Source organism: Cryptomeria japonica, chromosome 7 (assembly GCF_030272615.1).
Source record: "Cryptomeria japonica chromosome 7, Sugi_1.0, whole genome shotgun sequence".
NCBI lineage: Eukaryota > Viridiplantae > Streptophyta > Pinopsida > Cupressales > Cupressaceae > Cryptomeria > Cryptomeria japonica.
This window is the reverse complement of record NC_081411.1, coordinates 198832910-198859367: the sequence shown is the minus strand read 5'-3', so window position 1 is coordinate 198859367 and position 26458 is coordinate 198832910.

Below are 26458 nucleotides of genomic sequence, written 5' to 3'. Positions count from 1 at the left end.
CAGGTAGTTTGAACATGCATGGGAATGTATGGTACCAAAAGGAAAGGATAGTAGATTGTATATTCACTCTTCCAAATGTAAAGGGATAGTAGGCTACTATGGGATGCATGTGTTGTCGGTAATAAATAACATATTAAACAGAGACAGCTCGAAGTGCATATACACTATCCCTTTAGGCAATTCTATTACAAAAGTAATAAGCTAGCTAGAGTTTCATAGCCGTAATGACATATAAATAATATTTGGACAAGTTTGAACATTAATTGCGAATTGTATATTTGAAGAATCTATGGAATCCAACCATGGAAACAAATTACATAGCAAATAACTTTGATGACATTTCTCCCCACTGCAACTGAGCACAAAAACTGTAATACTTGAAGTATAAGAAGTACTGACATTTCTCCCCACTGCAATTAACTAAGCACATGTAGTTGCTATTTTGGGACCTTTTTTGGTCAATTTCAATTTTCTTTATGAGAAACCAAAATGTAAAGAAACTTTAGTCCTTTTGAACTATTTATAGTAATAAAATAGCAAATAGGTGTGAAAGTACGTTATATAGCCCGTTTCAGAAAAGAGTGTATCAGAATTGTACGTGAACAAAAACTGAAAAGATACTGTTATTGTTGCAGGGCCATTGTGAGGCCCTTATTCATTTCTAAGCTCTCAATACATATAAATTATATTTGGCAAGTTGCAACTTTATGCATAATAGAATATAACAAATTTGAACCTTTGAATTTGAGGCTGTTGACCATCTGCGTATATCTTATGAAAGAGGAAAATAGTAACAGTATCTTTGCAAAAAATTATATGAAAAAATATGTAATGCATTATATACTATGAAATTTTTACAGACGTCTCTAACAAGAAAAATATAACTTTCTTGAAAAATCTTAAGTCAAATAAGTCTATATTAGAGTATATATAAATGCAATAAACAATAGTCAGCGATAATAAAGAGGGGTAAAACTTTATTTAAAACAGAAAGAGAAATACATCAAATAAAGAAAACCATTCAGCTAAGAGAAGACTACAAAGGACTTGTCCTGATCAACAAGTTGATCAAAAATATGAGACAACTCTGGAGACAGTTGTCCCCTATCCTCAATAGACCAACCCTTCATAAAGACCGAAGCTCATTTAGCAAGACAATCAGCCACCCAATTCCTTTCTCCGAGAATATGATTGGAAGTGACAGACTCAAAAGAATTAAGAACAAAAGAATCTACTGAATAACGAACGGTAATTGCCAATTAATGCCATCAAAGTTTTGCTTATTCAATAAATTCACCACAATCTAGGAGTCTCTTTACAGAAAAAATGAGAACTTCTATTGCTTTATAAATGGAACAAATTTATGATATTTCTCGAAACGCATAGGAAATCAATTCAAGAAAAAAGAATATTACTTCTAAAGAGATGATCAATCTAAGTAACTAAACAACACTAATGTCCTTATCAGTTTAGTTCTTATAATTATGGAGTAGATAACCAACCAATTTAAATGATTATCTTATAAGGGGCTTATTTTGGTCAATATCAAGGTTTGCAATATAATTATCTAGAGAGTGAATTCTACTATTATAGTAAATGAATAGTTAATATCTTTTATCAAATCTACTACTTTTTTTAATAGCATAGTGTGATGGTTATATTTTGGTGTTATTGTAGTCATCAAGGATCAAATTGTCATTGGATCATTTTCATGAAAGCATTGTGCCCTCATTGATCAATTTTGATCATGGATTTTAACCTTCAAGTCATTTTTATAGCCTTCATGCTAGTGACTTAGTGCTCCAAATCCTCATTAGGTAGGTGTATTGATAGGCCCTGCACCTCTACTATACTACTAAGCTCACTCTACTACATTACTAAGCTCATGAGTTTGAACTATTTTTATCAAATCTATGATTTCATTTTCAGGATGAGGTACCCCAATTAATAACGTCTCCTAGGTTATAACCATAAAAAAATCCTTAACTAATTTAAGACAATTTCTAGAATATTAGACAAAAAAATTATTCTCAAACATAACTATTGCTATTCTACTTATATAATCTATTTCAAATTTAACCTAGATGTATCACTAATGCAATAAAAAATTAAATTGTAAAAGGAAGATAATAAGATGTTCTAATTAGATAAAGTGAAGAAAGGCCCAAACCATTACATAACCAGTAATGCGAAGAAACCAAGGGTCTCACGAGGAGTGAGAGCCCCAAAATAGAGAACTAGTTGACAAAAGGATCAAAAGCCAATTGAATGCTAGATACTAATACAAGAAAAACTAGACAACAGACTAAACTAAAAGCCAATGAAAACAATTTGGAACAACCACACCCCCCACCAAAGACACAAACTAATGGTGTACCTAGTGGGGTTCTTTTAAATTTCCCAGTCTTGACTCATCACTTTCACTTTCTTGAAGCAAAGACTCTTGTTTCAACCTTTTCTTGAAGAAACTTCAAGGGACTTTGATGTAGCTTTAACCCTTGACACCGATGAATTCATCATTGTAGTAAGAGACAAATCTAAGTGTCATTCCTTTTTAGCATGGTTCCTATGAATTTCCTCCTAAATGGTTTGTACAATACACAAAATTTCCCTTGTCATTTCATTGTTCAAGGCCATCATCTTCTTCATCTTCCTTTTGAGAGTCACTTGGTTGTCTTGAAGCTACTCAATTACCTTTACCATCTCCCTCCCATGATCCTTCTATTCCACCTTATTGCTTAACTCCTTCATATCCTCCTCCAACCCTTCCCACTTCTCCAATTTATATGCCAAATCATTGGCCACCACCTTGATCCTTTAATTCTTTTCATCCATCACCCAGCTATAATATTTGATGTCTTCCTCAACAGGCACCTCAAGCATATTATTTTACTTCTTTTCCATGTTGAGTTGGTTGAGGAGCAAGTGGATTATGGATTTCTATCTATTGTACAAATCAAATAGTTTGTTGACCTATCTTGTAAGGACTAGTAAATTCCACTTCTATGGGGAGATAATAGGGGAGGGGGGAAGGAAGCCATGCGAGGGGATAGAAGGGGCAACAAAATTAATAACAAGGTTGTCTAGAGTCCATTTTGACCTAGTATACTAGGAGAAAGCAGAGTCCTCAAAATATTCTCCTCTACCTTTGACTCCTCAACAATGCAATCTATAGTGGGAGGGGCCATGGGGATATTTTTTAGCTAATCAACTAAAATTAACCTAGCTAGAGGCCCCTTTAATCTTCAGAGTAGAATTAGTGGCTCTTCTCTCTAGGTTATCTAGAATTTTGACAACTAGGGTGGTATTAGGGAGAGGACTAGAGGTGTTGAAAGTAGGCCCACTACTGGGGTCATATTTAGATGAAAATTATACAAACGTAGGATAAGCTCCTATTGCAAGGGAGGAGATTTTCATATTTTACAATTACCATAGACTACGAGATGGCGAACAAAATCAAATAAGGGAAATTCATCTTCACACCATACTTGAGGTGAATGAGCATAGGGAAGAGCTAGGACAAGAACCAGTTGAATCTCCCATTTAGAGTGATCTACTTCATAGGGATTAGCATGACCTTTTTCCCAACCCCAGGGAAATCATCTCTTTTGAATCCACTCTACAAGTGAGCTACCTTCTCCCCCAACTTCAAGAACCTCGTAAAATCCCCTTAGTAGATCCCATTAGGTTTTCTTGGGGAAGGTTGTACCTTCCGCAATAGGACCAGTAGTAGCCACAATTATTTACCTAGACACTATAAACACTACACTTCCCACTTTAATTTTTCTCTCATTACCGTATTGGGAAAACTACTTAGATAGAGAAGGGTTGAAATCCTTAATGCTGTCAATATACAATTCTAGATTACCTTTAACAAACTTCTTCCACAAAGCCTCATTTTGTTTAAAATTATCACACTTGTCTAGCTCAATTTGAATAAGATATGCACCTATAGTAATAATTTTCTTAGAAAAACCAATAATAGAGGTTGCTAAGGGGTTGCTAAAACCACCTTTGGGAAAATGACAATTAAAGGTAGTTTTGAAGGAAATGTAAATTTCACTAGATTTAACAAAATGACTCCACATCAATAAATGATTCAAGTACAATATGGACAAGATAATGAATGAAAAGGTTTTTTTTTAAATAAGTATTATTAGGACTATTGTCTTCTATATCATGGAATGAATGTTGTTAGGAAACTTGTGGTATGTCATCCATAATTGTGCTTGTTGGATAAGGGACCAAGGTTCTCCATCCTATCTGCAATTGTATTCCCTTCTTTAAGTGTGTTGGATCCTTATGTGGCCAAAGATGGATAAGACACTTTGGCATTTCGTGATAAGGTTCATCAAACTCCATCTTGGCTTAGCCTTTACTTGCAACATCATGATGATGTTTTCAGAGTCACCCTCAATTATGAGTTTTTGGTAACCCCTGCCCTTGACGATGGAAATGCCATATAAATCCACTACCACTTTTGTCATGTTGGAGGTTGGAACACGCAAGGTTGTCATGCAGCCAACACCATTCTACCACTAGGATCTCTAATGAACCCAATCCCACCTGCTTGACCAGGTTTCCCTTTATAAGATGGATTGAAGAGAAATAGATAATAATATGTTAAGACTTATGGAAGAAAACATAGAAATTAACTTCTAATGATATAAAAAGGATAGAATTAATTATTAATGATATACTAAAATCCTATATAAGTTATATTATAGTGAAATTACTAATCAAACTATCATAAACATTCAAAGTTTGAAGTCTCTAAGAAATTTGAGATATTATTTTCAAGCTAAAACAAAAAACTCATATTTCATGTACAAGTCTTGCACTTACCACAAAATAAAACACATTAAAATTTTAGCCAACTTATTAAACGTAAAAGGAAAATTTAAAACAATGATATATCACTACAAAGGCTAACATAAAATAAAAGAAGTAACAAATATATCCAATTGATTTCAAATTCAGAATTTATAATGTTCATTGAGATTCTCCATGCTGAAAATTCAATAGTTTTGCAAATCCAAAAACACTCGTCTTTCAAATTCCTATACATATCGAGGTTAAACATCTACTTGACTAATTTAATAATGAAAATTTGATCTTGGACTTTAAATTAATCCTTGCACTTAAAATTGATAATTGCATAATTTCAAATTATGAATCCAAAACTAACTTACACTTTTATTTGACTGAGCACAAAAGAATAGATTTCACTGCATGAAGTTGGTAAATCGTGATATCAAATTATAGAAAAGGTAAAAATAATAGCCTTATTAATCTAAAAAGTGGGTTTAAAAATTATGCAACACTTGTGAAACATCATTTAGGCTAGGAACACGTGTACAAGAGCTTTGTTGTCTTATTAAAAATAGTATACTTGATCTATTATATAACTACCCTCTTTTTATTCTCATATTAAATTTGAGATTTACTTTTATTGTCATGAATTTGATATGAATTCCTATGTGAGGTTTTGTGTTACATTATTGAGAAACTCTTGGTGATGTAGACATGCTAGAAGGACCTTTCTTGGAATTTATTAACATTTTAAAGAAGGGACTGAATGAATCCTTTAATTTCAATAATAGTTGTATTAATAGTTATTGTTCTTTTCATGAACTTACATTTTCGAGCTTTTATTTTGCAGCCTACAATCAATCATTCTAAATTTTTGGTTCCCATTTATTATCATTTTATTGCTATGGAGAGATTTGGATGGAACCATAGTCATTTAAAAAAAATTGAGATAGGTTTCCCTAAAAAATATAAGAAGTTTCTTATTGAGAATTTTTTTAAAACAATCTATTAAACAAGCTTCATTATTGACTTTATGCTAACACTAGATGGCCTCATAGATTAATCTTTAGCCTTATGATTCAAGAGCTTCCTTCTAGATTCCAATTCCACTAATCATTACTCCAAAATCAAGTTTTTTATTTTCTCTTACCTTGTCTAAGAGTTGGCATCTACTTGAATCACAAGGTAATTAATGTATGCTATGAGCTCAAAGATTAGGTCTTATTTCATTTACTTTCTCAATCTTGTCTATTTTTCCTAAAATATTAGACATGAATACTCAGATACTATTTTCTCCCTTTCATATGGATTGACCTAGATTAATAGTATGCAATTAATGTTCATTATCATTAGCCTAAAGAAATTGCAATCTGTAAAATCATTACCTCATAAAAATCCACACCAACCTTGTTTCTCATATTTTAATCACCCACCTAAAACAATTTTGTACAAATTACTGTAGTGCCGCTAGAACTTCTCTATAAAAACTAACTCGGAGAAATTGAGAGCCTTTTAGGTTCTTTAATGAAATAGCCATGGATACTATATAAAATGCCCAGTAGAGATGTAATGTACATTTTAGTATTCTAAGTATACAGCAGTAATACAATTGTTCGGCATTCATTACAAAACGTGAAACTGGATATTTTATCAAATGAATGGAAAACTGGAGTGTGGGTTTTACTGATATAAAATCTCGAAACAGACAACCTTGGTTTTAGTTCCAGCATGCAAGTGATAGTAAATTCCATATTCACATTTTCGAGAGTAGTTTGGGATCCATGAGTTGTCGGTAATATATATAAAATGTACTGAATATCATGCTATTTACAGTTGCAACACTCCTTAAGTTTGTGCGGCCCTTATTCACTTCATGGCTATCATGACATGTAAATTTACAATTGAAGGCTGAAAGTGTATATTCTATGAATCTAAGGATTCCAGCTATGGAATTTGACTGGTCAGAGTCACCGAATAGATATAATCATTAGAAACCACTCTAATAGAAAAACAACATCATTAGCATTCTTCTCTATTCTCGAGGAACTGTGCAACTGGACACAAAAATATAATACATTTAAGTCTGTAAAATGGAATCTCAACTCGAAGTTCCCAGTGGGCGGATGGCATTTAAGTTTCATGAAAAATACTGTATAATAAAATCATAAAGAAATGTTATATAAAATTTCATGAAAAGAAGGCTGCAAAAATACATTCATACTACCTAGAAAAATGGAATTGTTAGAATTTCTTTCGGCAAAGAGTATCTAGTTGCTGTTTTAAGATTTATATATCTCTTTGTGAAGTACAACTTTTTAATAATAGAATAGACAATTAATACAACTCTTTGGAATATTAATCTGAACGAAAAAAAACCACTACAGAAATATTTGTCCTTTTCCAATTCAAGTGAATTAATAAATAGCGAAAGGCTGCTAGGGTATAATACAAAGTTTGTTGAACACAAATTTTTTAAGAAGTATATATTATAATCAGCTTTTAAAAATTATATGAAAAGAATAAGAGATTAGTGTGGAATTTATGTGTTGCCGAAAACCTGAAAAGATAATGTGATGCTGCAGAACCTCTTTTAACCGCCACTTCATTAGAAAGCTGCCACTATCTGTATATTATGTTTGACAAGTTGTAATTTCATAACCAAACATTAAAAGTGTAAAATTGTGCTATTAAAAGTTGGAGGAGTTTAACATAATACCATAGCTTTTAAACAAGCTTAATTATATTGGATGCTAGCCGCATATTCTACTGGATTCTCAGCAACGTTCATCAAAGACAAAGATCTCTATATGGAAATTGTATGTTTTTGCTATTTTTCCCTAACAAAGTAACTAAGTTTTCATAAACAGGGGCTTAATACCTCAATGTTTCTCCCTTAGTCCTGTAATGGATACTGCATTAAACTATGTCGTTCCGTGAAAGAAATGTAAAATAGTATGACCTCAGAGTTATGGTAAAAAAGAGCAGTTTCATTTTCTAGAAAAGATGTCTCGGGAATGCAAAGAAAGTTAATTTTTTTTGCTAGAATTGTTTTTTTCCTTTTTAGCTATCGTAAATGGGAGTATGAGTTTTAGGCTGAATTCATGAAGGGCATGATCCGAAGTTCATCTCTTATGACGTCATAGCTTTGCATTTAGCAAAACTTTATATCTGTAGGCTCATTAAGAACCTTTCAACTTCACCAGTAAAGCAAAGGCTAATTAACATTATTTCTCCTTTTAATAAAAAATTCAAAATATTTGATCATAAAATTTAATTTATTTTTTAAGACATTTTTGTAGACACTAAAAAATGGTCAACACATGTGTCTCTTATTTTTAACATATCATGCACATAGTGCCTCTTAGGTTTAATTAATTAATTAAAACCCCTTTTACTAACGATTCTTCTAAGTCCTAAATAAATAAATTTAATAATTTATTTATTTATCTCTTTTGTCCATTACTTAAATAAATTCATTTTATTTAATTAACTAATTCATAAATATGAGTAATAAATTAATAAATCCTTTTATTAATTTATCATATTTATCTTTCTCCAAAATAAAGATAATTAATAAATTTTATTTATTAATTCATCTTTATTTCCTGCTTTTCTTAATTTTTTATTCTTCCATTTTATCCTCTTATGTGGAGATATTTAATAATTTTTAATTATTAAATCTTCTCATATATCCTCCTAATTTTCAAATTTGGAAACTAATATCTTTCCTTGATTTTCAAAAATTAAAAAATGAGGTATGCATGTTCAAAAATCTACTTTTTGTGATAGGATATTTTATTTATTTTTAATTCTTCTATTTATCTTTTCGAATGAAGATATTTCATAATTTTTAATTATTAAAACCTTCTTGATATTTTCAACTTGCTAATTTGGTATTTATGAGAAGATAATTAAGGATTTTATTATTTATTCTCATAATATCTTCCAATTTGCTTTCTTCTATTTTTGTCCTTTCCTGAATGGCAGCTTTGTTGTGCACTCAATCTTGTCTGTTGATTATTTTCAGTCTCAAATTAATCTTGTCCATATAGTCAATCCCCAATTTTTCTATAAATTGGACTCTTTTATTCATCATTTTCAAACACTTTTCGAATATCCTCACATTGTCGAACTCATTTGCAATCTTGCTCTCTTTCGCACACTTGCATTTTGTAGGTGAAGCCCACATATTTGGAGGAAAAAGAGAAACAATGGAGAATCATGGAGGAAGTACTTCATTATGGTTTGCATATTTATTTTAAGTGCTTTGTCTTCATAGCTCTATGGAATGTATTAGGATTTCTTTCATAGCTTGTTAGTTTTTTGTGGTTAGCTAATATAGGTTATGAATCTTATGCTCAAATTCCCTATTACATTTTTTGGTGAACTCGACGTGAACATGTAAATTTGACAATTTTGTGAGTCTGATATTTGCATGCGGGTTTTAAGTGTGGATTTGTTTTTGCATGCAGGTTTTTGGTGTGAATCCATTGTTGCATGCATGCTTTTTGGACTAATCCATTGTTGCATGCAGGTTTTTTAAACTAATTTGCTGTTGCATACAGGTTTTATGTGAGGATCTATTGTTGCATGTGTATTTTTTGGACTAATCCATTGTTGCATGCAAGTTTTTTACACTAATATTTTGTTGCATGCAAGTTTTATGTGAGCATCTATTGTTACATGTGTAATTTTTGGACTAATCAATTGTTGCATGCAGGTTTTTTGCACTAATATGTTGTTGCATGCAGGTTTTATGACAGGATCTATTATTGCATGTGGGTTTTATTGAGTCTAAACAATGATTTATGCAGGATTTCTTAACATGCAATGAACAACAAATCTTCACATAGTTTAATTAGAGGGATTTAATGAACAAAAAATCTTCACATAACCTAATTAGGAGGTTTTAATGAACAACAACTCTTCACATAGCCTAATTAGGAGGTTTGAATGAATCCTACAATTCTCACATAGTTTTAATTAAGATTTGGATCAAAGAACAACAACAAATTCCATATTTCATGCATGCAAAGGGTTTAAAATAAACAACAAATTGCATTTAATCATGGCTTAAATTGATCGAATCTTTTTCAAATTAATGTGGAATTAATCTCATCTAGTCTTAATTAGGTTGCAAATGAATCAATAAAGTCATTTGATTTTCTAAAGGTCAAAAAAATCAATGCTTATCATGTCTTTTTTTTATTTTGTTTGTGTGTTTTTAGCCTTTAGATAGTGGGCTTGCCTCCCAATTTGTGAGAGGGAACGGCCCTAAGTGGTGACAGGGTTGAAGACGAACCCCTTCCAAACCACTCTAAATAACTGTGGATGCAACGAAAGTCATAGACAATGGGTGCTGGAATGGTATTGCGATGATTTATTCACCAGATCAATACCCACCCGAATAGATGCCTTAACTAGAACCTTTTATTTGTAGAGACCAAAAACCTTCTATCTATTGGCTCAGGCATTGTGATACATGCATGCTGAAGATACCTCTCATGTACTCCTTAGTTAGAGATAGCAAGTTCTTGGGAAGTGATGCCCCTTGAACTCGAAGCTTGGTATGTCCGAGAAGTGAGTGCACTGTAAGGGGGAGCCAGTGCTACCAAGCATCTAGCTATCCGGTTGAGTGTTGTATTTTATGGTTAGAGGATTCAACAGATATTGCCCTGGCCAGCCATAGGATATGTTGTGAATGAGCATGATTGTCTTGGGTCTAAGTCCAAACATCTTGTGTTTTGTGATTGTCAAAAGTTGAATTATACAATTGTCACAAAACATCATTTGTCAAACAAGTCTAAACAAGGGTATAAAAAAAAAAAGAGCATTCATCCAACAAAGTTCAAAAAATTTTCAAAACATGGCTTTCAAACACATTGAAAAACTTTGTCTCAACATTCATGTCACTTAGATTTAGGTCCTTCATAGTACATACTTAGGTTTTAGAACATACTCATTGCACTCCATTCAATCCATTTCATTGCTAGGTGTCCTCATTTTGAACGTAGGTTCAACACCATTTTCCTAAGTTTTGCATGTCATTATTAGGTCCTCTCTTAGGTGTCCTCTTTCATGTCATTATTAGGTTTTATCCTAGGTGCCCTTTTGCATGCCATTATTAGGTCCTATCTTAGGTGTCCTTTTGCATGTCATTATAATATCTTCTCCTAGGTGTCATTCTGCATACCAAAATTAGGTCCTCTCTTAGGTGTCATTTTGCATACCAGCATTAGGTCCTTTCTAGGTTTGCATTTTTCATAATCATTGTCAAATACCAAAGTTAGGTTTTACCTAGGTCATATTCTTTGCATATCAAAAAGTCATTCCTTTGCATATGTCCTTTTGCACGTAGGGTAATATCATTTCATAGTCTAACCCTAAGTGTGGTCTTAGGTTAACATTATCATACATCTACACCTACATCTTTAGTGTCATATCATCATATAAGGTCACATTTGCATACCCTAGGTCTCTCTTCATAACTTAGGTCATTATCATTTCATATTGTAGGCTTGCACCTTAGATCATTGTCCTTTTGCATATAGTGTCAAAATTAGGTTTTTGTCATACTTGAGGATTCAATTCTTTAGATTAAACCCTAAGTTGTTGTTAGGAAGTCTTGAGCCCGTCCAACATTTTTATTCTGTCAACATGATTTTGTCAAACCTAGCTTAGTATCCAAGCATATAGGTGAGACATTGTCATTTGTCCTATTGTCATTTTGTCCTTTGTCCTTTTAAAGTCTATACTTCATTTTGATATCCCAAAGGTCATGTCTTTAGGGTTGCATTTCAAAGGTTTGTCCAAACCTAAAAAAAGCAACAAAAAAATAGGTTGCATTACCATTGCTTAAGATTGCATATCATTTCCAAAAATTCTTGAAATAATAACGAAAAAATAGGTTGCACTTAGTTGCATAACATTATCAAATCATAGAAACTCAAAGATCCAAAGCAAGGTCACATTTTCATTGCATTTAGTTGCATCTAGTTATCATTCCAAAAATTCAAAAAGTCCAAAAACATTTAGTTGCATTGTCATCCTTTTAGGTTGCATTTGTCAATCCCATTAGTTGCATTGCATAGTGACATGTTTGTTGAAATGAGGTCTCAACCTTCTTATGAAGCCATGTCATCACAATTGAGCAATCAATCATGTCAATCCAATCTCTACATGTCTCATAACTTGGATCAAACTTATCATGATGATTTAAATGTCCAAATACAAAAACTAGAGGTGAAACTAGCTCAAGAAAAGGAGATATTGGAATGAAAAGTGAAAAATAGTGAGAAGATTAGATCCCAAATGTCCAAAACATTTCAAAAATTTCAAGGTCCAAACCCAAACTTTGAGCCAATTGATGTAAGATCTCTTATCAAACAATCAAACATACCATCTCTCCTCTCACAAATAGAGACAATGAAACAATTTCAAGAAAAGAGACAACAACATTATGTGCCTCCACAACAAGAACAAGAAGATGTTTACTATCAATCACATTTTCAACCATCACAACCAATTGTTCAACAGTTCGAACATTTCCAATAGACACAACCAATGGTCCAACATATACAACCAATGGTCCAATTTCAACAATATGTCCAACCAACTATACAATGTCAACAAATGGTTCAACCAATGGTGGAATATCAATGTCAACAACTACAACCAAACATTCAAAACACAAAGGTTGCAACACACACCAACCCAAGTTTCAAACATGTCAGAACAATTGAACCAAGTCCAATATCAAAACATGACATCAAACCAAGACCAAATTCTTGCCAAGAAAGTTGAAAATATAAATCCAATCATGTCAAAACCTCACAAGGATTCAAATGTGTCTCCAAAGAAATGTGGCCTTATTAGACAAATCTTAAAGAGAGTCCTAAGTGATTTTCCTGAGGATGATCAAAATCATACACCAATGTCTAGCAATGGCTCATCCATCCATCAAGAATTTGACCCTCAATTTTCCTCCACTTCCCCTCCCATTCCATCATATTTTGAAGTTTCACAAGAGCAATTTACACCATCACCTCCAAATGATGCATCAAATAATGCATCCTCCCAAGGATTGTTTGCCATAGAAATATATGCTAATCAATTCATTTATACAAAACCCTTGTACTATTTGGAAATGAAAGATTTAATGCCATCAAATGCTTCTCTTTTAGAGAGTCCCATTCAAATTCCATCCCCTTCATGCCAAAGCATTGATCCCTTGCCAAAATCCCCCATGCATATCCAAAGTCCAACCCCATGTCAAGAGGATAATTTAGAGCATGAAGAAACGTGTATTGAAATAGATGAAGATCAAGATCTTGAAACCTTATCATCCCATCCAATTGTTGACCAGGATCTCATCTTCCCAAAAACTCATGATGATTCCCCTATTCTTGTCCATCCTATCCAAAGTCCTATTGAAACTCCATTCCCTGAGGAAGATCAAGATATCCCAGTCCATCCAATCCCAAACAATCCCCTTCCATTTTATGAAAAAAACGTCCTTTCAAATCCCATTGACATTCCACTTCCTAAGAAAGATCAAGATATCCCTTCCATCATTTCCGATGATCCCATTGAAAGTCAAGAGCAAAGCACCTTTAAAGAGGATTCCAATGATCATCCTCCTTGTCAGGGTCAAATTATTCCTTTAAGTCCTCCACAAAATCCTTTTGTTCCTCCATCTCCTTGTCTTAATCCTCCATATACACTCCAAGATCTCATTTCTTTTGATGATCCCATTATTTATCCCATTCCATCTCTTGAAGAGCCTATCATTGATCCATGTCCACCACACAATCCTAGCTCCCCTCGTGATCATCATCCCCCTAGTGATCCTGATCCCCCTCATGATTCTAACGTGTTGGTGCAATATGTTCATGAACCCCCTATATGGACAATGGGTTCTTCCACTTTGGTCCATTCTGATCCACTTTATGATCTCATTATTTCTCTCATTTCATGTCCACCTAATAATGGACTTGCATCTTCCTCTAAAAGCACAAAGTATCCTACATGTCAAAATATTCATAAAGGAAAAGGGGTAGACCTTCATGAGAAATAACCCCTCCATATCAAAGAAGATCTTAAGGGTCATGTCTACATAACTCACTCTCAAGACGTTGCTATCCCTCCATCAAAATCAAAACATACACCTTCCCCATCATACTTTCCATCCATCTTAGGTCCTTATATCCCTTCATCCTCTATGCAAGGTCAGCAAATGCACACATCATTGAGTAAATTTCATCAATCCAAAAGAACTCCATTTCATTCATATCCATCCATGCATTCCTTTCCCCCTCCAAGCAATTTGAATGCCAAGTATAAAAGTCATAAGTCTAGCAATCCACATGTATTCAAGGATCAACATGTCCAATATAATCGACATGTCAAAACAAAAAACAATATGATCTATAAAGAAAAAAATATATCCAAAAGGCCACAAAGGCCTACTGAGAAAAATAAAGGAAAGTCAAAATCTATATGGGTTCCTAAATCCTTTATGCAAGCAATGCACTCCAAGGAACTATTAAAAAATGAAACATCAAAAACCATGTGGATTCCCAAGAGGCTCCTTGAAGCACAAAAAGAAAAACCTAGATTGGTATCTGAAATTGTTATTCCTCCATCTAAACTTTCCAAGTCTATTCCTACATCACCTTCTTCATCCGTTTTGGGCCCTTATGTCCACAAATCCCTAGCTATTCCTTCATCAAAATCTCCATATCCAAAACCCACTCTTCCTCCGTCAGTCCATCACCCGTCAAGGTGTGTGCCAATGTTGATTTTGCCTTCATTTCCATCCACTCAAGCTGAATTCTTCCAATACCCTATCCATTATCCAATGCATATTTTCCATCCTTCGATCCCTTTGGTCCAATCCTTTGCATAAATCCTTTCCTTAGTTCCATCTCATATTCCATATCCTTATCCTACCAGTGTCTTTGATCATGATTTTAAAGGTCATGGTCCATTTATTTCAAGGTTACTATCCAAACAATAATATGCTTGAGTCCTTCTTCCATCCCTTATCATGTGTCCAACTTCTATTGAAAAAGTCAAAATACAAAAAAAAGAGTGAGAAAAAAGAAAAAAGAAAAAAAGTAAGGCAAAAATAATTCATCCACTGGTGAAAACCTGGCGAACAGACGCCTTGGGCAAGTACCATGATGAAAACCTGGCAAACAGGCATCATGTGTAATCCATGAGCTTCTTGCATGTCATATTTGGGGGTAGGTTTTATCCTATCATATCATATTACCCTTCATTATCCTGTCATATACTATTACCTTTCATTATCTTGTCATATCCTATTACACTTCATTATCCTATCATGTCCTATTACCCTTCATATCCTATTGTCCCTCATGCACATATCCCCTTTTCCACATTTGATCTTAATAAGGCTAAGGATATTCATGAGCATCATGTATCTTGTTTGCAATATTTAGTCTATCATAGCTTTTGGTCTTTATCTATTTTCTTATTACAACCTTTCATCCATATTCCTTGGCTTATTGCAACTTTTTGCCACTATCCCTTAGCCTACCCCAACCTTCAGTCCATGTCCCTTATCCATTCTTGGTCTTGTTTATCCTATCCATATCAAATCACTATACATACACTCTTTTTTTCATTCCTTGAGCTTTATTTGACATAAGGATGCAAAATTTAAACATGGATTCAAAAACCTCTTGACATGTCCCTCATGCCATGTCACTGCTTTACATTGCCGTATCTAATCTCTTGTCCCATTGTCTCTATAATAAAAGGCCTTTGTCTTCCCTCTATCCACCATCATTTTAGCAAGCCTATTTATTCACCTATCTCCTTGCCTTGCTAGACACAGGGGACAAAATCATAAAAAATCCAAAAAAATCAAATAAAGTCCTAAAAAAAAAAAAAGTCCTAAAAAAATTGAAAAATGTCTTGAAATAATCCAAAAACATTCAAAAAATGTCCTGAAATAATTCAAAAACATTCATAAAATGTCTTGAAAAAAAAAAGCCCTAAAAATCAAAATGATCAAAAACCCTAAAAATTTCAAAACATTAAAAATTTCAAAACAGTCGCTTTTGTTTCATTTCACCAATAAACTGTCCCTTTGTACATAGACAAACATTTGTGTAGACAACAAACAGATAACATGTTACAACATTGTGCTTAACAAATCATGCATTAATAGATGAACTTTTCAATCAAACCAAGCATTCAAACTGATCAAAATTGTCATGTCAATCAGTCAACATCAATATCATTTGTCCTTGTCACTATTATCATGGGTCTTATACAGGGTGTGGTATACTTGAAACTAGACTATGTCCTGTCTTAGACGGGGTATTGCATTCCCTGAAACTAGACAACATGATCCTCCTTTTATCACGACACTGTCACTTTGGCAATGAAGATTAGAATGTTTGTTTGACTTGTTTGAATTTGCGAGTCTTATCTTTTTATTGATTTATTTTTGGCTTTGACCATGTTCCTATGTTGCTTGATGATGTCAATGAGTGATTTAGAGTGGTCAGGATGGCTCATGGTCCTTTATTATTTTTGTCTTATATTTGTGGAGTGTTTCATAACATTTTGGGGCAAGTTTGTCTTAGGATTTTTGAACCATTCCTTGTCTATGAACATGTATGTCTTATGCAAAGGGATTGCATTATCGCCTTGGCCTTCATTATCATGGTGCACCACATCTGTTTTGCCATATCAAATAAAGGATCTCACCTACTTGTTGAATTTGTGAAAGCAAGATTTCATCACATTAATCATTCTTCACTTCTCGCTTGCATTTCTTCTAGCTAACATTTCCTCTATCCCATGAATCCTTCTATCTTTTTATCAAGTCGATCATTATCATGCTATTTATTCTCTTTGATCAATCAAGAATTTCTTCATTTGGTATCAATCATCCTATTTTTCTACAATCCCTTAACATTCTTCCCTTCTTATTAACATTTTCTTCCTTCATCATATTTTCTCTTTCTAACATTTTTTCTCTTCTTTCGAGAGATCATTAATTTCCTTCATCCATCAACAATCTCTCGAGGGGGCATCCTACCTCCATTCCTTAGTTTGTTGGGGCACGATCATTTTATCAAATTTCTTTGAAACAATGCTCAAAATCGCATTGTCTCAAAGAGGGGCAAAATGTAGACACTAAAAAATGGTCAACACATGTGTCTCCTATTTTTAACATATCATGTGCATAGTGCCTCTTAGGTTTAATTAATTAATTAAAACCCCTTTTACTAATGATTCTTCTAAGTCCTAAATAAATAAATTTAATAATTTATTTATTTATCCCTTTTGTCCATTACTTAAATAAATTCATTTTATTTAATTAACTAATTCATAAATATGAGCATTAAATTAATAAATCCTTTTATTAATTTATCATATTTATCTTCCTCCAAAATAAAGATAATTAATAAATTTTATTTATTAATTCATCTTTATTTCCTGCTTTTCTTAATTTTTTATTCTTCCATTTTATCCTCTTATGTGGAGATATTTAATAATTTTTAATTATTAAATCTTCTCATATATCCTCCTAATTTTCAAATTTGGAAACTAATATCTTTCCTTGATTTTCAAAAATTAAAAAATGAGGTATGCATGTTCAAAAATGTACTTTTTGTGATAGGATATTTTATTTATTTTTAATACTTCTATTTATCTTTTCGAATGAAGATATTTAATAATTTTTAATTATTAAAACCTTCTTGATATTTTCAACTTGCTAATTTGGTATTTATGAGAAGATAATTAAAGATTTTATTATTTATTCTTATAATATCTTCCAATTTGCTTTCTTCTATTTTCGTCCTTTCCTGAATGGCAGCTCTATTGTGCACTCAATCTTGTCTGTTGATTATTTTCAGTCTCGAATTAATCTTGTCCATATAGTCAATCCCCAATTTTTCTATAAACTGGACTCTTTTATTCATCATTTTCAACCACTTTTTGAATATCCTCATGCTGTCGAACTCATTTGCAATCTTTCTCTCTTTCTCACACTTGCATTTTGTAGGTGAAGCCCACATATTTGGAGGAAAAAGAGAAACCATGGAGACTCATGGAGGAAGTGCTTCGTTATGGTTTGCATGTTTATTTTAAGTGCTTTGTCTTCATAGCTCTATTGAATGTATTGGGATTTCTTTCATAGCTTGTTAGTTTTTTGTGGTTAGCTAATATAGGTTATGAATCTTATGCTCAAATTCCCTATTACATTTTTAAATTTAATGAAACTAGCAATATTTTAGAGTAAAGATTCCATTACAAAACAATTTATGTTAAAAACTCCTTCAGAATTATTATTTTTAATTTATATTTAGATGATTAAAATATGAATTAATTTATGTGGCATTTTTTTAGATGAGTTAGATTTTGTTTAGGATAAAAGGTCAAAAAAACAAATAATAGTGGATAAAAATGTGAAGGAGAATATTAAGGATGAAAGAGAAGGACATAACAAGAAGAAAATGAAGACAAAAGGTGAATAAAAATTTGATGAAGGGAAATGAAAGATACAAGTACATGCACTTTATTTCTAAAAATTTATTATATTTTTTAATCTCATGGATGCGTTCAAAAGGGAAGGTTAATAATGGTTTCAATCCTAACCATAAATATATTTTGTTTTGCATGGACTTAAATATGAAATAATCTCATGAAATAATAAATATGAATGTACAAAATAATTTAATCAAACTTTGGTATAGAATGATAAAAGGTTCTTTGGCTATTTACAATCATGTTTCTATTGGTTCCTTCATGATTTCTTATCTTTGTTTCTCTCTTCATGAGATCAACCTATTCATTGTTTTGGCTGTTTGGATTCTCTCAATCTTTCATTCTATTTTATAAAGGGTCTAGGTCATTCAAATTCCCTACTTAATTTTTGTCTTGTCTCTTTTACCTTGATGACTCATCTATAATAGGACCAGGCCCTTTCCAGAATTTACTTAGTCTAAACATATTCTTTAACCTCAATTTATAAAAAGACTAAAAATGTCATTTCAATCTCAAAATTCATCAAAAATTTTTTTAAACTGACTGATCTCATAAATATCAATATAAAAGATAGTAATATTGTGAAATACTACAACTAAATTAAAAGATCATTTAAGAAAAATACATGAATATAGCAACAACAAATTATTTATTTATGGACCTCCATACAACACTAAATATGAAGGCACTCATAATATTGAATAGGAGAACTTGTTAGAATCTTGCTGAGTGAAGAAAGAGTACCTAAGTTACGCTTTCGAGATAAGTAGCATATTTAACATTAATATTCAAAGTATTCAACAGGAGTGCAGTTGTTCGGCATTCGCACAAAAAAAAAAGAAACTAAATTTTGTAGACACAATCTTGCGTTAAAAACCCAAGCTCCATTTTTTCTTTTCGCGTTCAATTTTTCTGTCCTTTGTTCATTTCTCTCTTGAATCGAAAGGAGAGATTAGTTTTACAGTAGCAATAACATTGATGCACAGGCTTTACACCTACTCATTTATACAAGAGATTGTCTGGATTTTTCGATTCAATGTCTAAAATTTATACGGTACTTCAAAAAAGAGCTGTCCCTCCAATATGTTGAAGTTCATTTAATAAAAATAAAGCTTCGAAATGAAAATGATTTAATAGAGCGTTAGTAATCGACAATTTTTAATGTACAATGGAGTATATTTGTGAAAGGTACCATTTTTTCGAAATCAGGAAAATATCTCTATTATGTAGGCAAGGCCGCTTCCCAACTGATGATTTTCTTGTATTTACAGATGACGATTCTAAAGAAGAGTAGCTACACTTTTACTTAAATCTATTCGTCGTTTACGCTAAACTTTTACTTTAGTAAATATCAGTGTCTTCAAATTCAGCGATCAAAATAGTTAATACTAATCTACATTTTAGTCGATCAATAGTTTTCATTCATATAAGTTATAATTGTCTTGTTCCTTCAATATGGTCGAAATATTTAATTTCTCACACTTTTTAGGAGAACTGCATTCGCAATTTAGGCATGAAATTAGAAATAGAATTTTTAAATATAGATTTTGTATGTTAAATTGTTGTCTTCATAGAGCTGTATGATAAGTTTTCAAAAATTTGTGAAACAATTGTATTGCATATCTCAGATAATCTCTGATCATGTTATGAAGAAATTCATGTAGTCATTTGAATGATTTAAAATGATTGTGTTTTTTTCTCCATATTCTCATATTCTCAGCATTTCTCTGCTTCTTCCTTTTCGAGATTAAGGCTTTCTTTATTTTGTAGCTAGCAATGACTGAGTCCACTTAAGAGAACATGAAGGGCATCCTTCCTGATCAAGGATGGAATGAGCGATCGATCTAATTATTGCATTGGGTTTGATCAGGAACGGTTTAAATCATACACATTAAGCTTACATTTCTAGACTTAAAAGCATTAAACACTCACAGTTGACTGACATTTTCTAGGCTTAATATGTTGCTTAGGTGTGTAGTCACACTAAGAATACACTTCTAGGCTTAAAAGTGTTAGATACTCAGAGTTGACTAACATTCTCTAGATTTAATATGTTTCTTAGTATGTGTGGTTTAAGACTGGCCAACTTGATCACATTAGAGTAGGCATGAGTTCGATGATGAGTTCCGCCTGGTTAGGCATTTCTATAACTTGCAAAAATATATTGCATTCTTTGTTTAGAACACAAATAATAGATTTATCTGTGTTTTAAAATTAAAAGAAAAATATTGATCATTTTGAATGTGCAATATTTGTTGATTTGTTGAAGTTCAAAATGATGTTATACTGTAAACTTAAATTAACTAATAAGTACGCTCAGTTGAACATCCAGAGTGCTGGATATGCAATACGTTGCTTCACATGCTATTTGTAACTAAAACTTGCAATATAAACGCCATATAAATGAAGGAAATAAGATCTGCAATCTAATAAAAAAGCAAAATCTACCTAACATAATATTCCTTGAGACAGGATAGCTTGTACAAAATACAGCGGTAGAAGTAAACATCAGCTAATTTAAAAAGAAGATAACAATTTACATAAGATGAATTCTTCCCAATATAACTCTTTTCAATGTCCAACTCCTGGACTATGGCCCTCTTCATGGGTCATGATGGGTGATCCTCCACTAATATCATCTTTCTTTGTTGTATAGACACCATATTTTCTCCCATTAGATGTTACAGCCTCAAAGCTTCCATCTCTTGCCAAATGCATGTAGCTGACCTTCAGTTTCTGATGAACAATCACGCCTGCACTAGAGTTGGGGGCAGGGGCAAATGCAGAAGTGGATGCGATATTGACTGAGTTCATTGGACGAGCTTCACAAAGTAAAATTGCCCAAGCAAGAAAAGACAGGGAAAGAATAACAGCAAGAGCATTTTTCATTTTGTAATAATCGGAAGCTACTCCACCTGGGTATATTAGGAATGCTAACAGGGCAGCTCTTTGATGCTAAAAGCTTAAGTCACAGAACAGTGGTTGTTGCATTTCTGTATGCTCAAAAACCCTATATATAGACTTATTCGGCTGGGAACTCTCTGACTAAACCCCCTACCGATGGGAGCCCAGTACTTTACAGCGTTCAATTTATAAATGTGGTATTGTTACTATTATAATCTTTAATAAATTAGATTCTTTGATTTTATATATGGAGATGGTCAAAAGCCTATGATTCCAAGGTTTGAATCATCATAAACCTACAATCTGTCGAATATAATCTAAAGGAACTGTCAGCTTTGAAATGAATACGTCCTCACAATGGTCCAGTAACCACGGGATTTTTTCAGTTCCTGTTTTCGATAACACGTGCATCCCATACACCTCTTAAAATTCTCTTATGCTTCCTTCCAAAATTGTATATAGAAATCTGAAAATCTGTGTATGGTATTTACTTTCCCAACTACTTCTTGTTATATATTTCCCTCGTATGTTCCAACTAGCTCTGTGTTATCACTGCATACCAGGTAAAGGACAAAAGTTTCTGTACAGGTTTTCTATGTTTAGCATGGATGATGCATTTTCTAGTTCATCTTGTCAAATTCTTTTCTTAAAATTGTTCCGTGTTCCAAAGAAGTGCCCCATGCTTTGTACCTTTTTATAAAAAAGTTTTAATTAAGAAATTAAAATAATTTCAAACAGCATGCAACTGGGTACTTTTTTCGGACATATTGAGCATGCAGATGTAGTTATTTTTTAATTAAGAATCATCAAACATCAACTACAGATTGCTTATCCCCTCCGTTGGAAAGATTGTTTTACGTCGAAGCACTGTAATGGAAGATGTAGCGTGTTATGAATCTTGAGACGTCGTGAACATTATAATTTAAAATTTTTCATTCGGATTAAGGATACATTAAAGATGTGACATAAACCTTACAATTCAAATGCCATAACATTGGGATTGTATATTAGAATGTTATTATGAATTTATTGAAAATGAATTTTGAATTTTATTGATTAATTATCAAGGTAAACATATTGTTTATTTAGATTTTTTTATTTTTCAGTTTCTATTTACTCAAATTTTACATATCCTCTTTTTATTGTATAAAATAATAATTCTGCTTTTAGATACTCGTAACTCATGATGGTTAGTAGATAGTATATTCACTCTTCCAAAGCTAAAAGGTTAGTAGGCTACCATGGGATGCATGTGTTGTCGGTAATAAATAACATATTACACACAGAGAGATCGGAGTGCATATTCACTGTCCCTTTAGGCAATTCTGTTACAGAGTAATAAGCTAGTTGGAGTTGCAGCAATGTTTATGATTGTGAAATTGTGAGGCCCATATTAATTTCACAGCTGTCATGACATATAAATAATATTTTGACAAATTGGAACACTAAGTGTGAATTGTATATTACTTAATTGTATATTTTAAGAATCTATGGATTCCAACCGTGGAAATTGAGGATGGTCAGGATCACCCAATATATATAATCATTAGAAACCAATTTACTAGAAAATAACATCGATGACATTCTTCTCATTATCTATGGAACTGTGCAACTGACTACAAAAACTATAATAATTTGAGTAAGAAGTACTGATATTCACATGTAGTTGCTATTTTGGGACTTTCTCTTTGTCAAGTTCAATTTTCATTACAAGAAAACAAAATTGACAGAAACTTTAGTCCTTTTTAACTATTGATAGTAGTAAAACAGCGAATAGGTGTGAAAGTATGTAATGTAACCAGTATCCGAAAAAGTATATTAGAATTCTAAGGGATGAAACTGGAACGCATGTGTTGTCGAAAACAAAAACTGAAAAGATACTGTTATTGTTGCAGGGCCATTGTGAGGCCCTTATTCATTTCCAAATTATCAATACAGGTATAGGTTATATTTGGCAAGTAGCAACTTTATGCGTAATAGAATATAAAAATATCGGAACTTTAAAAATTTTTAGGGTGTTGACCATCTGCGTATATTGTGCGAAAGAATCTGTCTTATCTAAGAGCAAATAGCAACAGTATTATTCCAACAAATTAGATGAAAAAATATGTAATGCATTATAGACCTACATATCTCACTATTGGGAAATTTTTAGACTTCCCTAACAAGAAATATAAAACTTTCTTGAAAAATCTTAAGCCTAATAAGTCTAGATATACCCTAGATATTGTTGGGTATATGAAGTCTAACAGTCACATGGCTGTTTGTTTTTCCCAGAAGACTCTTCATTTCATATTTGATATGTTTATATAAATGACTGTGTGCAGCCCATAAATTTCTAGAAGACATAATAACTCAAAGACCCATTCAATCTTTAATATTTACTAAAATCAGATAAGATGTTCTTAAATAAGGACCATTTAGGTCTACCATAAGCCATGGCACGTCATTTTATCCTTAAAACAACCTATATAATGAATGCCTCTAAAGCAATATCAATACTATAAAAAAAAAAGTTATGTCCATTGTAGAGTATAGAATAACCCAGAACCTATTCAATCTAACTTTAATATTGATTAAAATCAGATAAGATGTTCTTAAACAGGGACCATTTAGTTCTGCAAATACCTCCAAAGCAATGTCAATACTATAAAAACTTTAATGTCCCTTCGCAAAGACTCCTGCTCAAATGATATAAGAGATTCTAATATCTATTTCAAGTTATTGAGAGTAATAGGAAAAAATATATGAATATAATTAACCAACACTTTCAAAGTAGAATTGATTTCTTTAAGCATCTACTTATTAACCTAAAATTTTCATTTCTAGCAAATCATCCATCAAGATTTCACTTTCTTTTAATTGAATATGAATAAAGGAGGTATTCAGATTCCTCTCCTAGTGCCAATTGATTCCAGATTCGTACTTCCAAAAAGAAAAAGAAAAAAGTCTTCCTAAAGTTTATATTCATGGAGTTTCTTAAAATGATGATCATCATCTGAAAATCTCTCTAGTTATACCAAATTTTCCAGTTTGAAGAATAATACCGACGGAAGGGTCCCTCCAGCAACCACACCAACCACTCAAGATTTTATATTTTGTTTATGTATATTTTTGTTTTCCGGAAACTTAGTTACTTTCTAATTTATTCTTTCATATTAAAGGTGGACAAGTAGGAACGTATTTCGAATATAGATGACGTTTTCACTCATGAATGCTCCTGAAAGCCCCTTAGAGTGTTCTTCTTTATGGATGATATCAAAGACTAATTTCCATCAGACCCTCAGCACAGATTATAAACTTCTAATAATTAGTTATTTTCCCTTAAAGCTTAATAACAGCTAGTCAGTAAGGCAGGAAAATGTGTGTTTACAGAGCTACTAAAATCATATTGCATCATGATGTGCATAGAATGAAAAGAGCAAACTTATAAATGCATTACCTAAGCAAAAAAAATTACTTAGTGGACTTCACTTAACATTCCTCTTGTGATGATTGAATTTTAGGAATATTTCTATCTTGAGATAGAAAAGTAGCGACAGAAACTTTAACATACAATATTAACGATTCAAATAAGACTAACTTCAATAAATGTCTCTTTAGTTCCATACGCGTTAGAATCAAACAATGAAATCAAATTCATATCACATTACATGCCATGACTATCATATATATACAATTGATGATGCAGCTTTCAATCTTCCATGATCTATACTTGTACAAAATAATGCAATAGAACACCAGATTATTAATTAGAGATAACAATACACATAACTTATACTATTCTTTGCTTAAATGTTTTTGATGTCCAATCCCAGGATTACGGCGTTTAGGACGGTTCATGATGGGTACTCCTCCACTAACATCTTCTTTACTGATAGATAACCACCATATTTTCTCTCCTAAGTTGTAACATCAACAAAGCTTTCATCTTCTACCAAATAGCTTGCCCTCTCTTTCTGATTAACAGCCGAGACGGGCAGGAGCAAGCGCAGAGGTAACGACTGTAGCATTGCGTACGTTCATTGTCCGAGATTCACAAACTATGATAGCCGAAGCAATCCAAGCCACGGAAAGAATGAAAGAAATAGAAATTCTCATTTTGTTTGTAACTGTAAACAGAAGCCACTAAATCCTAGTACAGTATGAATACTAAGAGGGCATAACTTAACTTATACAAAGACCTTTATGGACGTCACAGAGTAGCGTTGCTTTCATTTCTGTATACTCTGGCAGGGTATATCTGTTAGTTTTAAACCGAGCAGAAAAACATGACAATCAACAATAAAATAGAGAAAACAAAATAGAAATGAAAACATAACAATGCATAACAAGAAGTTTAATGTGGTTCACCACTAAATGGCTACGTCCATCAGAAAGTAGGGAGAATTCTTATTAACCAATATCAATTCTACAGTACATCATGTGTAGGCTGCACACAGCCATTTATATGTTTATATAAATGGCTGTGTGCAGCCCATACATGATGTACTGTGTAATTGGATATTGGTTAATAAGAATTCTCCCCATGTTTCTGATGGACGTAGCCACTTAGTGGTGAACCACGTTAATCTTGTGTCTCGAGTTCCTTGTTGTGTCTATTATTCTTTCTGTTTTGTTTTCTCTATAGTATTGTTGATTGTCATGTTTTTCTGCTCGGTTTAAAACTAACAATTGGTATCTGAACTATGGTGAAATGTTGAGCAGAGATGGGATCAGATTGGATAGTTGATCCTGGATATAGGTGCCCTTACTTTGTGTTTGATCCCGAAGCTGGGTGCTTTTATGTTATTGACAAACAGGCTGAAGTTTTAGATGATGAGGCTGAATCATATGATGAAGTCGAATCAGTCATCGAAAAATTTCTTGGCAGTCTAGACTCGGTAGAGTGTGATGTCCAAGTGGAGGATGAAACCAAACGTTATTGGTGGGATGGCTGGGAAAAGGAGGAGACTTCGGCTGAAGAAGAAGAGGGTTTGTTGTATTTGTTGTTTGAAAAAGAGACTGGTTTGTTTCCCTTCCAAGATGAGGAGGATGCCTCTCGAGGTGAGGAGGATGTAGTCTCGAATCTAGCGAATGAGGATGACTCTGAAGAAGAACAGACTGATTGCAGAATTGATGATTTATTGTTGCAGATTGCAGAAGTGAAAGCAGAGTGGAATGCGTTGATAGTAGGTAGTGCATATGGAGGTGAAGAAATGACTTTTTT